The following is a 13,346-nucleotide window of genomic DNA, read 5'->3' as shown; positions in this document are numbered from 1 at the left end:
CCCAGCGTGCTGTCGAGGGGCTGACCCCGGGCACTCAGCCCAAATACTCAGAGCTCCTTGGAGCCGGAGAGCCCAGTAAACACCCTGGAAAACAGGCCTCCTGGCACCACTGCCTCGGGAAATGGGGTCAGCCCTCTCTGCAGCCTGCGTTCCTGGCTCCGGACCTCAGGCACCCCGGGCAACTTCTACTGGGCTCTCCCATCTCAGGGCCAGACAGTAGCAACCTGCCATGGGCAGCTGTCTAACAGGCTGCCACCCTTGACCCAGGATGCCCTGCCGCACCCAGTCACTGTGGCCCCAGTTGCCTTTGGCTTTAGCATTGCTCTCTCCCACCTCCCTTATTTTTTCTCTTTTCTTTTGAGTCAGGGTTTCACTCCCATTGCTCAGGCTGGAGTGTAGTGGTGCAGTCTCATCTCACTGCAGCCTCAATTTCCCAGGCTCAGGTGATTCTCCCACCTCAGCCTCCCAAGTAGCTGGGACTACAAGCGCACCACTATGCCCAGCTAATTTTTTGTATTTTTAGTAGGGACAGGGTTTCACCATGTTGGCTTGTCTTGAACTTTCAGGCTCAAGTGATTTGCCCACCTCGGCCTCCCAAAGTGGTGGGATTACCACTGGCTCACTGCAGCCTCAAACTCTCGAGCTCAAATGATCTTCCCTCCTCACTTTCTGGAGTAGCTGGGACTATAGGTGGGTGCCACCATGCCTGGCAAATTTTAGAAATTTTCTGTAGAGACAGGGTCTCACTATGTTGCCCAGGCTTCAGTTGATCTTCCCACCTTGCCCTCCCAAGTCTTCAGATTACAGGCATGAGCCACCATGCCCAGCCAAAACCACTATTTGTTAAGCGCCTGTGGGGTATTGTGTACCCACGCCTAGACCAGTGCCCAGCATGAATGGGGCCCCATTGAGGCTTTGCTGAGCCAACGAGGGCTGGCTTCACTCCCACATTTTCCCTGGCTTCTTCTCACTAGAGCCTTGGCAGTGAGGTACTAGCACCCCACTTCACAGGCGAGAAAACTGAGGCTTCAGGAGGCTTATGCAAGCTTTTACAGCCGCATCCTACTCCCAGCCCTCCAGTGATTCCGCCCTGCAGCTTCAGTGTTTACCAAGAATCCGGCCACGGCTCCTCCACTGCCAACACCCTGCCTGCAGCCATCAGCTCCCTGAATTGTCAAGAAGCTTCCCACGTCCTGTGCCCTCCAGCCACCCTCAGCAGCAGCCTGAGCCTTTTTAAAACATCGAGATCCCTGAGTCCCTCCTCTGCTCAGACCCTCCTGGGGTTCCTGTACCCCACTCGGGGGGGCTTTGCTGGCCACCTGCTATCCATAGCAACACCCTCCTTGCTCTGCCCTCTTTGTGTATTTAGTACCACCTGGTCTTCCACTATGTATTTATTGCTATGTCCTTGGATGTAACGCCCTTGAGAGCAGGGACTTTATCCATTTTGCTTCACACTCCACGGGACCCTGACCACCCGTGCTTCTTGCAGAACGGGAGGATGCATGAATGAATGCAGGCGTGCATGAACGCAGGAGCATGTGAGCCCGTGAGTGAACAGGAAAGCATCAGAACCAGGATGCACCTCATTTCCACTAGTTTCTCCAGGGTGTGCCGTTTCCTACAGGGCCTCCTCCTAGGGGAGGGCACATTCCTGCACCCACCTGTACCCTAGACAAGATGCAGCTGGGAGCCAGGCCAGTCACACTCGCTCATTCACTCCTTTCTCGTCCGTTCCTTTGCAAGTTGTGAACTGTGTACCAGGGACCCAGGGACGGACAGGGTGGGCTAGAGCCCAGCCACATAGTGCTCACAGTTGAGGGCAGAGGGTCGAAGGCAGCTGGGGCTGGAAGGGGGCTGGCTGGCAGGGCCAGGAGAACTGCAGCAAGGTGGCTGAGGGCAGCCCTACTGTGCCTGATCGTGGGGTAGGGGGTGTCTAACTCCCACTGAGAGATGAAGCTAACTCCTCTTCCCGTTCCCTCTCTTCCTTCAGGCCCTTCCTCAAAGTCCCCTTCAAGGGGGACTCTGCCTGCCCCTTTCCCCACATTTCCACAGCAGCTATCGCTGGCCGGCTTACTGCATGTCACTTGCTTCCTTGCTCCTTGGCTGTCTCTCAGCTGGGATGCAGATTCCAGGAGGTGTGGCCTCCCTAGCATCTATGTCAGAGTGCCTGGAGCAGAGCAGGTGCTTAGTCAATGTTTAGTGAATGAGTGAATGAACGAATGAATGATTAGAAATCACATAGGCCAGGCTTTGGCACCCAGGTAGGTCTCAGTGAGTATTAACTATTGGTGCAGTGACACTCCAGGTGAGCTCTGGTCCTGCCCTCACCTTTTAGGCCCCCATCTGTAAGGGGAGACCAGAACTGACTCCACAGGGCTGCTCAGAGGCTCCAATGAGACTGTGGACAGGACAAGCACGTTGTAAAGTATAGGCGGTTCTTTAAATGATGATTCAGGACTTAAAGCCTAGGTGGGCCTTATTTTTGCTATGTGCTGGGGGAGGCAGGAATTATTGAGAGCTGGGGTGGTCTGGGAGGGCTTCCTGGAGGAGGACACATGGGACAGGCAGACCCAAGGGAAATGGTGGGCACTACCGGCAGGATGAGCAGTGTAAGCAAACGCAGGAAAAGGGAGAGCCAAGCCAGAGGGCTGAGGAGGCTGCTGACTAAGCAGGGGCAGGGGTGGGAGTCCAGAGACGAAGCTGGGCTGAGGACAACGGCCTGGAGGGGATGTCTGGGAGGGAGGCTTACCCTGGGTTCCGCCCTGCCCTGGTGCCATCAGCAGGTGGGGCCTGCCGCAGGGGTCCTGGGTGGGGTGACCCCAGACACCACCTGCCTTTACCCTTCACTGTGAGAAGCCGTGCCGGATGCTCCACCCTGCTGGCCGCCCTGGGTGGCTGCCTCCCTGCTTCCTTTCCAGGTCACCCTGGTCATTTGGTTCATGGCTATGGCTCCAGTGCCAGCCCCTGTACTGGGCCCTACCCCTCCTCCCCATCCTGACAGGTGGGCTAGAGATGCCAGCAGATGCAGCAACCACTCCACACTCTGACAGTCTAGGAGCCCCTGGCAGGCCCTGTGACCTTGTGGAAGGGGGCACGAGGACTCAGAGCCAGATGGCCTGGGTTCAAACCCTGGCACAGTCACTGACTCGATACGTGACCCTAGGCCAGCTACCTCCCCTCTCTGTGCCTCAGTTTCCTCTTCTAGCAGATGGGGAATCTAATGGCAGCCAGCGCAGGGCTGCTGTCAGCACGAGATGACTTTGATCAGGCGGGGGCCCAGCTGGCTTCGGAGCCCTGTGGTAACTGATCCGCATCATTATCTGGGCCCTGACCAGCCCAGCTGAACAAGCACTAGCCAGCCACTGCCCCACTAGGCTCTAGATCCAATTTCTCAGCCCCGCCCCATATGCCCCACACGCGGGCCTCAAGGAGCTCTTTAAGACCCCCATCTGGCCGCTCGAAGGCCTCCCCAGGAAAGAGGTCAAATGCTGAGGCCCTCAAACCTGGACAAAGTCGGTGTCTGATCGTGTTGACTTATTTTACAGGTTTCATTGTGGGATATAAGACAGCTACAGAGAAAGGCATCGCAGAGCTGCAAGCGTGCACATCCTGCTGCCGGGCGGGCGTGGAGCCTGTCCCAGCCCCTCACCCGTCTCGTGCTTCTGAAACCCGGCCTTTGCCCAGGGCGAGCCCATGTGGGGAAAGCCTTCAGTGAAAACCTGCCTCAGTCTCTTCTGGGGAATCTTCAGGGTCTGCCCAGGCCTGGAGGGCCAGCGTCGTGCTGACGGCCACAGCCAGTCCTGGGCAGCTGCCCTTTCCTGGCACTGTGGTCACTGATGAGCTCTTCCTAGTAAATGACCTCCGCTGGGCCCTGCACTGTCATTTCCTCACATAATCCTCTCATACAGTCCTTTGTGCTAGAGAAACAAAGATTCTGTCCACCTCACTGATGAGGAAACTGAGGCTCAGGGAGGGGATGGGGCTCACCCAGGACACAGAAGCAGTGGAATGGCCTGGATTGCATTGAACTTCCAATGAGACACACCAGTATGGGGAGCCGTGTGGCCCCAGGTGTCCATGTGACCTGGGGTATGACCCCGAGTGGCTAAATCACTCCATCATCAGGTAGCTGTGTGACTCCTAGCGATTGTGACCGTGGGCAATCGCATGCCTTCAGGTAGCCATGAGACCCCAAGAAGCTCACGATCATAGGATGCCACATGGCCCCTTGGTGGCCATATGACACCGGGCAGCCATATGACCTCAGGAAGAGAAGCCGTGGGACCCCAGAAGCCCATTGCTCTGGAGCCAATTCAGGTACCTGGAGGTTCTGACCTGGATTCGTGTCCCGGTCCTGGGGCTGCTCTGAAAGCCCTTGGCTGCCCAGGACACTGGGCAGGCACATGGTCTTTAGGGTCTCGGGTCCCCTCCTGGGCAATTGAGATCCAAGACCTGCGGGTTGTGGACCCACTCACCTGCATCCCAGGGCTTTGGCCCCTACCCTCTGTGGAGCTCACACCCTCTTCATTTTGCCTTGGGGCTCACAGAGATTAGGTATTTTCTCCAAGGTCACACAGTAAGCTAGAACTCTGCTCCTGCGCTCTTAGCCACACCTAAGCAGAGGCTGCTCCTGGGGAAGGGGCGAAGCAGGCGGAAGGACGCTGGCAGGGTGAGTAGACACAGCCTGAACATCAGCGCCCTAAGCCCGAGAGCCAAGCGGGGCAGTGTCTTAGGAACACCTGGTGATACATGAGCGTGCTAATTGACATATTGGGGTTTTGTGAACGAGTTTGTTTAAAAACGTGTTTGTTGCTTTGAAAAGATAAAAGATTTGTGAAGGAGCACAGGAGGTGTCACTAAGGGACTGTCTGGCTGGGACACTGCTTCAGCTCGTCCCCTCTCTTTTCTCCCTCTTCAGGGCCCACCCACTTGCCGCCCCCACCCCACCACTGTGTAGGCTGCGGTCTCTGGAGAGAATCCTGTGCCTCCATTCTCTAAGGAAGCTGGGCAGAGGTTGAGGGCAGCTGGAGCACAGCAGGCCCTTGGTTAAAGGTGGGTTGTTGTTGGAATCATAGTAAAATTGGAGCCAGTTCAGGGAGGGCTTCCATATGTACCACCTCCCTCCCTTTCCTTTCGAACTGGGATCAATGGTTGTTGCTCTCGGACACTTCCTCATGGCAGGAGAGCACCAGGGACACTCCCAGAAGAGAAAATGGCAGATGCAAAGGTCCGGGGATGGGCTCAAATGGGTGGCACGGACAGTCACCTGGTGTGACAGAGGAGAGAGCCAGGGGAGGGGGGACCTGCCAGGCCCGCCAGGAATGTGGAGCTCCTGGCGCCCGCGGGCTCTACTGGCACCCGCATGCCTCACCAGCCCTCTAGCCTCCACCTCCGTGGGGGCTTCCTGCCCGGAAGCCCTCCTGCTCTTCCTAGGAAGAGAGGCTGCTCAGGCAAGTCACGCTACCTCTGAGCCTCGGTTTGTTTGTCTGTGCAATGGAAAGGCTGACAGAGGGCCAGGGAAGCTGAGGGCAGGGGCTGGAGAAGTCTGAGTGGCCTTCATTCCTCCTCCTTCTCTCCTGGTTTACCTGTTGTGCGGAGCACCTTCTACCTCTCTCCCATGGCCCAGTGTCTTCTCCACAAGGTCCAAAGAGGGCAGTCTTGTCTTTTCAACCAAGGTAGGAGCTGTCCATACCAGGTCACCAGCTGGCCTCTGGCTCAGAGCAGGTCACAGCCTGTTTGTGGGATGTGGACGTTTTGCACCAAACAGGCTCTTTCCTCTTCATTTACGAGGCACAGAGGAGAGGAAGGGAATGATGCCCAGCAATAGTAAGATGGGTGTGTTCACGGACGTCATTCATTCATTCATTCATTCAATCAGTCAGCCTGTTCACCTAACACCTAACCAGATATGACCCAGGTATAAATCCCGGCTCTATCACCTACCAGCTGTGCGGCTACAGGGACCAACAACCTGTGTCGCAGCTTCCTCCTCTGCAGGATGACACCCATCTCACAGGAAGGTGTGCACACATGAGCGCTGGGGATGAGAGGGGCCTGGCCCTGCTCCAAGGCATCCCCAGGTGAGGCACGGAGAAGACAAGGTTGGAACCTAAGCAGTGATGGAGGCGTCACGCCCTGGACTCGTCCCAGCATCGGGGAGGTTGTCACGCTCACAAAGATGCAGGATTTGCCACAGCATTTGTGGGGCCCTTCTTAAAAGCTGTGAAGCATTTAAAGATGGCAACAGCAGAGCGCTAAGCCAAGCGTGGAGCTATTCTGAGCACTGGGTATGTGTGACTACACAGGTCACACACCCATGACAGCTAAGGGCCCAGGAACGCCTGCTTCAGAGCCAGGCCAGAGTCCGTGTCTTTCTGACCCCTGGGCAAGAGGGCTTCCCCTGTATCAAGCTCTCTCCTCACAGGACTGGGGAGCCAGCCATTTAAGGAGGGGGTGGAGTGGGGCAAAGATGTGTGGGGGCCCTGAGGATTCCATTCCCCGGCTTCCATGGGCAGCTGGACAGGGGGGCCACAGGCCACTGACACATCTCACCCTTCTTGGTGGTGGCAGGTAATATAAGGCCCTGGCCGGGTAGGCTGGGAAGGAGTGCTGCAGGGTGGCCCTGCCACTGCCCTCTTGCATAGGCATGCACACACACACGCACATGCACACATGCACACGCACACGCACACACACATGCACACACACGCACACACATGCACACACATGCACATACATGCACACACACTCATGCACACACACTTGTTGAGGTGCTTGCACAATGGGGATATATTTTTTCTTAACTTTACTCTGGTCTCTGTGTTTAACTCCAGGTTATAGAAGTAAATTAGTCGGATGTTTCCACATCTCAGGCTTAGAAACTGCCTTCTAAGTTTCATTCACGAGAAACTTCATGCCTACACTTACATTCTTTTTTTTTTTGAGACAGGGTCTTGCTCTGTCATCCAGGCTGGAGCACAGTGGTGCAATCATAGCTCACTGTAGCTTTGAACTCCCAGGCTCAAGCGATCCTCCTGCCTCAGCCTTCTGAGGGCTGAGATTACAGGCATGTGCCACCACACCCAGCTAATTTTTGAATTCTTTGTAGAGATGGGGCCTAGCTATGTTGCTAGGCTGGTGCATATACTTCTATACTTGCATTCAGTTACTCTTCTAGAGGCTTTTTTTTTTTTGAGATGGGGTCTCATTCTATTGCCCAGGCTGGAGCGCAGTGGTGCGATCTCAGCTTACTGCAACCTCTGCCTTCCAGGTTCAAGTGATTCTCCCACCTCAGCCTCCCAAGTAGCTGGGCCCACAGATGCACACTGCCCCAATCAGCTAATTTTTGTATTTTTAATAGAGATGGGGTTTCGCCATGTTACCCAGGCTGGTCTAGAACTCTTGAGCTCAAGCAATCCACCCACCTCGGCCTCCCAAGGTGCTGGGATTACAGGCATGAACCACCACCATGCCCAGCCCCAAGAAATACTTATGGAGCACCTACTACAAGGCTGATCCTAGACTGGGCTCCATGGCTACCATGGCTGGTACATACCCCACCATGCGCTCCTTAAGAAGAGAGATGGGATCATGTTCCCAGCTCCAGTACTAGGACCCAGCAAAGCGTGTGGCATATAGTAGGCACACACTCAGTAATTGGTTACTGCATGAATGACAATGAAGACAATTCAATCAATACCAGCAATTTGTGAATAAACAAAGTCTTTACCTGTTCTGTCCTCTTGATTGTATTGTCATTTTAAAAAGCATCATTTTGCTATTTTGTTTAAGCTTCAGGACAACTTGTGAACTAGGTACTATTAGAATGCTCACTTATAGAAGAGGACTCAGGGAGGTTAAGTAGGCGCCCAGGCTCACACAGTTGGCTCACAGCACACCTGGAATTGCCGCTGCCTCTATCCTTTGGCCATTGAAAGAAAAATCACCAGGGAAGCAGATGTACAGTTTGAGCACTCATGATGTGTCTGATGCTGCTTTGGACTGTCTACAGACCATTGATGTACTTATTAACCCTCTGTTGAGATACTGCATACACATGGAAAAACACACACGTCTTTTTTTTTTTTTAATAGAGATAGGGTCTTACCATGTTGCCCAGGCTGGTCTCAAACTCCTGGGCTCAAGCAATCCACCCGCTTTGGCCTTCCAAAGTGTTAGAATTACAGGCGTGAATCACCGCGCCCCACAGGCACATGCATCTTGACTGCACAGCTGGAAAAGTCATCACAAACTGAGCACACTGTAACCAGCACTCAGACCAAGACACAGAACACAGCCAGCCCCCAGACACGTCCTCCGTGCCCGGCTTCCTGGCTCTGGCACCCCTCCCTCCAAGGGTAACCACTATCCTGACTGCTACCCCCATATACACCTTCTATCACTTTATCCACATGGAAACAAATATGGCTTTTTATCCTCTGGCTTCTTTTCCTCAACATCATTTGTGAGAGTCATCCATGTTGTTGTGTGTAGTTGTTGATTATTCACTGTCATTGCTGTCATTCCACTGTGTGAATATATCACAATTTATGTATCCATTTAATGGCTGATGAGCATTTCAGTAGTTTCCAGTTTGGGGCAATTATAAACACTGCTGCTATCAACAGAAACACAATGTTAGGTGTGTATCTAGGAGCAGAATTGCTGGGTAATCAAGGCCTTTCAAAAAGATTTTGAAAGTTGTACCACTTTGCATCTCCACCAACAGTGTCTGGCAGTTCCAGTTGCTCCATTTCCTTGTCAACACTTGATACTGTCAGATTTTCCCATTTCCAATGCTCTTGGAGGCTCTGCTCTGCACTTCACTTCTAAATTCCTTTAGCAACAGGTGAGATGGATCTTACGATTTCTATTTTACAGATGAGGACGCCAAGGTTCTGAGAAATGAAGTAATTCCTCCAAAGCGACTTAAACCCTGGCAAGGGTGCAGGGCTGCGACGTTAACAGGGTTGGCCTCAGCCCATCACATCTGTCTGTTAAAGCCGCCTCCCCAGACCTTGTCTTGATGGGGTTTCCCAGCAGTCCTGCCCTAGGGATTGTGGCCCTTCTACACTTGGGGAGAGACGGATCAGTGTCCCTGGCCAGGGCCAAGCCTGAGAGGGAGGCCCAGCCTCCAGGAAGCTCCGGGTCGGGTCTTCGTCCTGCCCCGCTCTCCAGGTTGGAGAGGGGACCTGCAGAGCGCGGGGCGTTGGGGGAGTTGGGGACGGGGGGGGGTGGTCCGGGACCAGGTAGGAGGTCTTCGGAGGGTGGCAGGGAGGGGAAAACAGGAGAGTTTTCTCCTGCAGCGGAGGAGGGGCTGCAGCACCTGGATGGGGCCCATGTCGCCGCGCCACGGGCAGGGGCGGAGGGGGCGGGAGGGTGCTTGCCAAGGGGCTGGGCTGCCGGGGGCCGGGGCCTCGTGGCTAGCCCGACCCCTCTGCGACAGAGTGGCGAGAGGAGCAGGGAGAGAAGGTGGGGACAGGCGGGGGCCACCTCCTGCGGCTGCGGAGTGGGATGGGGTGGATTGGGGGCCAGCGCTTTAGGGGAGAGAGGGCGGACGCTCGGTGCGGAGGGGCCGGGGCCGGGGGCGTAGCGGGAGGAGGGCGGGGGCGGGGCTGGACTAGGGCTGGGGGCGGGGCCATGGCGAGACGGGGGCGGGAGCCGCGGCGCGCGCGGGGGCGGGGCAGGGGCGCGGCGGGGGCGGGGCGGCCGTTCGGGGGCGGGGTGGGCGGCAGCGGAGGCCAATGAGCGCGCGCGGTGCAGACCCCGCCCCCCGAATCCCCGTCCCGCGGCGGCGGGTGCTGCATAGTCATGAGGCGCAGGGGCCGGCGCTGCGTCAGCGGAAGCGGCGCGGAGCGGCTGTTTCCGACCCGATAAAGCGGCGTTGTCTCCGCGCGCCGGCCGCAGCCTCGCAGCGCTCTCTCCGCGCCCGCGTCGCTGACTGACCGCCCGGCCGGCCGGCCGAGGGAGCAGCCCCCGCCCGGACCCGCAGCCGCCTCCCGACCCCGGTGCGCCCGGGGCTCCGCGCCCCCGTCGCCCCTGCCCGGCCCGGCCCGGCCGCCCCGCCGCCCCCGCGGCCCCGGCCGGAGGAGACAGGTGAGTGGCCTGCCGCCCGCAGCCGCCTGCCCCGCCGCCCCCTGCACCTCGCACCTGGGCGCCGGGCACCTGCAGCCTCCCCACCCCCACCTCCCGCACAGCCTCGGCCTCCAGGTCGGGTCCGCGCCGCAGCCCCAGCCCCGCACCTTCTCCGGGGGAGGGGACGTGCCCCCACCCGGCTTGCGCTGGCTCCTAAGGGCCCCCCAGTTCCTTCCCGCCTCCTCTTTCCGGATTGCACCTGCCTTGGTCCCCAGCCCTGCAGCCTCCCTGATTCCCCCTACGCCGGCCCCCACCCCGGAGCGCGCGCCTTCATTTGGACCCGGCCCCCTTTCGCACCCATCAGTCCTCCCCGCCCCCAGTTCCTCGGGTTTCTCTACCCAGAGAGGAGCCTGGCGCCTCTAACTCCTGGTCCTGACCCTGTCTTGTCCTTCTAACCCCTGCCTGCTATCTCTAACTTATGAGAATTCAACCAGCGATACACCACTCGCAAAGTGGCCCCCTCTCCCCTCTGTCTGGACCGGTCCTCCCAACCGAACGCACTTCCTTCTTCCCCTTCTTCCCCTCCTTTCCCTCTGCCCAGTGCACACACGACCCTGGCAGCACTGCTAGCCAGTGTCCCCCACCTCGGACCCCCAGCCTGCAGCGCCAGACTGTGGCTCTGCCCCGGTCTCATCGGCACTGCGCTCCCTTGTGTCCCTTTGAAGATACCTTGATTTCCTGAGACCGACCTTGTCCCTGGAGGAAAGAGGCCAGGGCATCAGTTCATCCGGGCCCAGATTCCCTGCTCTGTAGAAGTCCCCGCACCTTCTGCGTCTCAGCACCCGCTGCCCCTTTCCCCTTTGCGCTTAACCCGTTCCTCCCCCAGGTATCCTGCTCTGGATTGGAGCACTTCCAGCAGCGGCTTTTCCAGCGGAGGCGGATCCACACGGGGCCCAGCCTCCTGGTTAGCTATTCAGAATGATTCTAGAAGGCGGGGGCTAGGGAGGGCTGGGAACGGCCTCTTGACCTCCTAAGGAGCCTGAGGTGTTTGTGTCTCTCCAGTGCGGGTCGCTGATGGAGTGTGGCTTCAGGTTCACAGACCTAGCCACTGACCCCCATCTGATACCTCAGCTGACTCCAGCAAAACAGGGCTTGTCGTTTTTATTATTGTTTTGGGGGCTGTCTTTTCCAGTCTAGGACCCGGAGCGAGGAGGGTTTACCAGATGAGTGATTGAACTAATTGTTGTGGGGTCAGATGATTCTTGTGGGCTGGTAGATTCTGAATCGAAGCCCATTTCTGCTGGGGAAAAGCCACTGCATCTGCCCAGCATTACTGAGAGCGCCCTGCGCTTCCATTCCCCAGACGGTCTCATCCTTCCTGTGTCATTGGCAGACAGGTGGAATGTGGTAGGAATCTTATCCTTCTGTTATTTTGTGCTGGCTTTAGGAAAAAATAAGAAAACAAAAAGCTGGAGTATTGGTGTACAGGTTAGGGAGTGTAACACATGGGGATCAGAGCAGGTAACACTCACTGTCCTTAAAAGAAATGTATAGTGTCCTCACTTTTCTGCTAGGTTTGAATTATTGTTAAAAGAACGAGCAGAGATTATTTAAATGCTTGGGAGAGGTTTTGCAGAAGCCACTTGAGGATGAGAAGAGGCAGCCCTGCAGGTTGCGGGTGGAGGAGACTCAGGCGCAGTAAAGAACTCATGTGTTTCTAGAGAGACGCTGGGGAACTAGGTCGTCTTACACATCAAGGATTTCACACCCGTTCAGGCTAATTGTTTTTGTGGCAGTGGCTGTAAAGGAAAGAAGCAAATCGTTTGAAATGTGTTTGAAATACACACTGGGTATTTAAAGGTGTGTTTTTTTGGCCCAGGTGTTCACAGGGCGGGGAGCGGGGAGGCTGCCCAGGGCCACCTCCCGGGCCTCGTGGGGGGGAGTGGCCTGCTGCCCTGCCGAGATGCGTGCTGCAGCTTTGGCCCTTGTCGCATCGTGAAAGCAGATCAGAGATTGGACTGGGTGAGCTCCAAGGTGTGTGTCTTGCAGCTTGTAACACCCTCTAACTTTGCTTATTGGAGGGGGGTGGGGGAGGGGCGGAGCAAGCCTGTAAACCGGATTCTGCCTCCTTTCCGTGAGCTCTGAGATCCCGCCCCAGCCCGCCCCGCAGATCTGCAGGGAAGGAGAGGGCTGCGGCAGCGGCAGCGGCAGCGGCAGCTCCCCCCTTTCCTGATGGAGGAAAGGAGCCGAGGAAGGTATTTCAGCCAATCTTGAGGTTGCTTGGTGGTGAATAGATTGTATCTGTGTTGTCAGGAGAGAGGTGGGGAGGACAGAGGAGTGCAGCGCAGGGGTTCGGGCTGTGATTGTCGTTCTGACCGTGGTGCATCCCAGTGCCCTCTCCCGCTCTTCCCGAGGGCCCCGACGCCCAGTGGCTGGCTGGGGTGGTTTGTGACCAACAGCCTTGTGGCCTGGCACCGAGTGAGGGTGACTGACAAGCACTGTAGGTGGCAGACAACCCCAAATTGCCAGTGCCCTTCTTGGGAACACCCCTGGCAGAGTCGTGTCTGTAATTTGTGGAGCCAGAATATGCTGGAAGCCGCGTTCCTGCTAATGATGGGTGAGGACTGTTCCTCGCTGGCCTCCTAGGTTCCCCAGGTTTTCATCACTGCGTGATTATGCTGACGAAGGCGCACTTAGTGAAACACCATCAGAAGGGTTGTCTCCACCTGAGCCAGGAAACAGATTTGACCAGAGGGAGCAAACCTCCCAGCCGAAGAGCAGCCTTGTAGAAAGGAAGGGGTGAGAGGACCCCAAAAGCAGGCGTCTGCAGTGGGTTTTCACGCAGAGGACCTGAGCGGCTGCACCTCCCCCACCGGCTCCTAGACAAGGTCCCCTTGTTTAGATTAGCTTAATTACCCCACCAAAATCAATGAATAAGGATCTTTTTAAATGTGAAACTTTCAAAATGTGCTTCTAGTGGCCTTTTCCCCCGAGTATCAAATGCTAAGCCTTTGTGAAATCAGGCACTTTCAGAGGACCGGGAGACCTCTTTAATGTTCGTGGAAATGAATCTTCTCTACCCTGAATCAGGAGGGGGCCTGCCGAAAGGGAAGCTTAACAGGTCATATTGTCATTTTCAACCCCTTGCCATTGGGGTGGAGGTGACAGGAGAAACAGCATAGTGTTTACGAAGTGGCCTCCTTGGCAAGTGACTTTTGGAGGAGGCATTTTAAGAAGATTAAAAACATCCACAGACTTAGAGGGCAGCC

The 13,346-nt window shown here is 56.4% G+C and overlaps 1 protein-coding gene across 7 annotated transcripts in view; it reads left to right on the top strand.

The window, feature by feature from the left end:
• Positions 1-9,981: 9,981 nt before the first annotated feature.
• The window catches only part of SLC45A4 (solute carrier family 45 member 4), a 101,482-nt gene continuing 98,117 nt past the window's right edge, over positions 9,982-13,346 (top strand). For 4 of the 7 annotated variants that reach the window (XR_010113037.1, XM_034966718.3, XM_063606922.1 and 1 more), the window contains exon 1: positions 9,982-10,098. The gene's annotated coding sequence lies outside the window, so the exon portion shown is untranslated. Of the gene's footprint in view, positions 10,099-12,259; positions 12,333-13,346 lie in introns of those variants that run through there. The other 3 variants (XM_057303098.2, XM_034966715.3, XM_057303099.2) reach the window with 3 other exon arrangements.

This window comes from Pan paniscus, chromosome 7 (assembly GCF_029289425.2).
Source record: "Pan paniscus chromosome 7, NHGRI_mPanPan1-v2.0_pri, whole genome shotgun sequence".
In the NCBI taxonomy this organism is placed as follows: Eukaryota; Metazoa; Chordata; class Mammalia; order Primates; family Hominidae; genus Pan; species Pan paniscus.
Note: the sequence above shows the minus strand (reverse complement) of the source record. Positions and strands in the feature narration are given on the sequence as shown.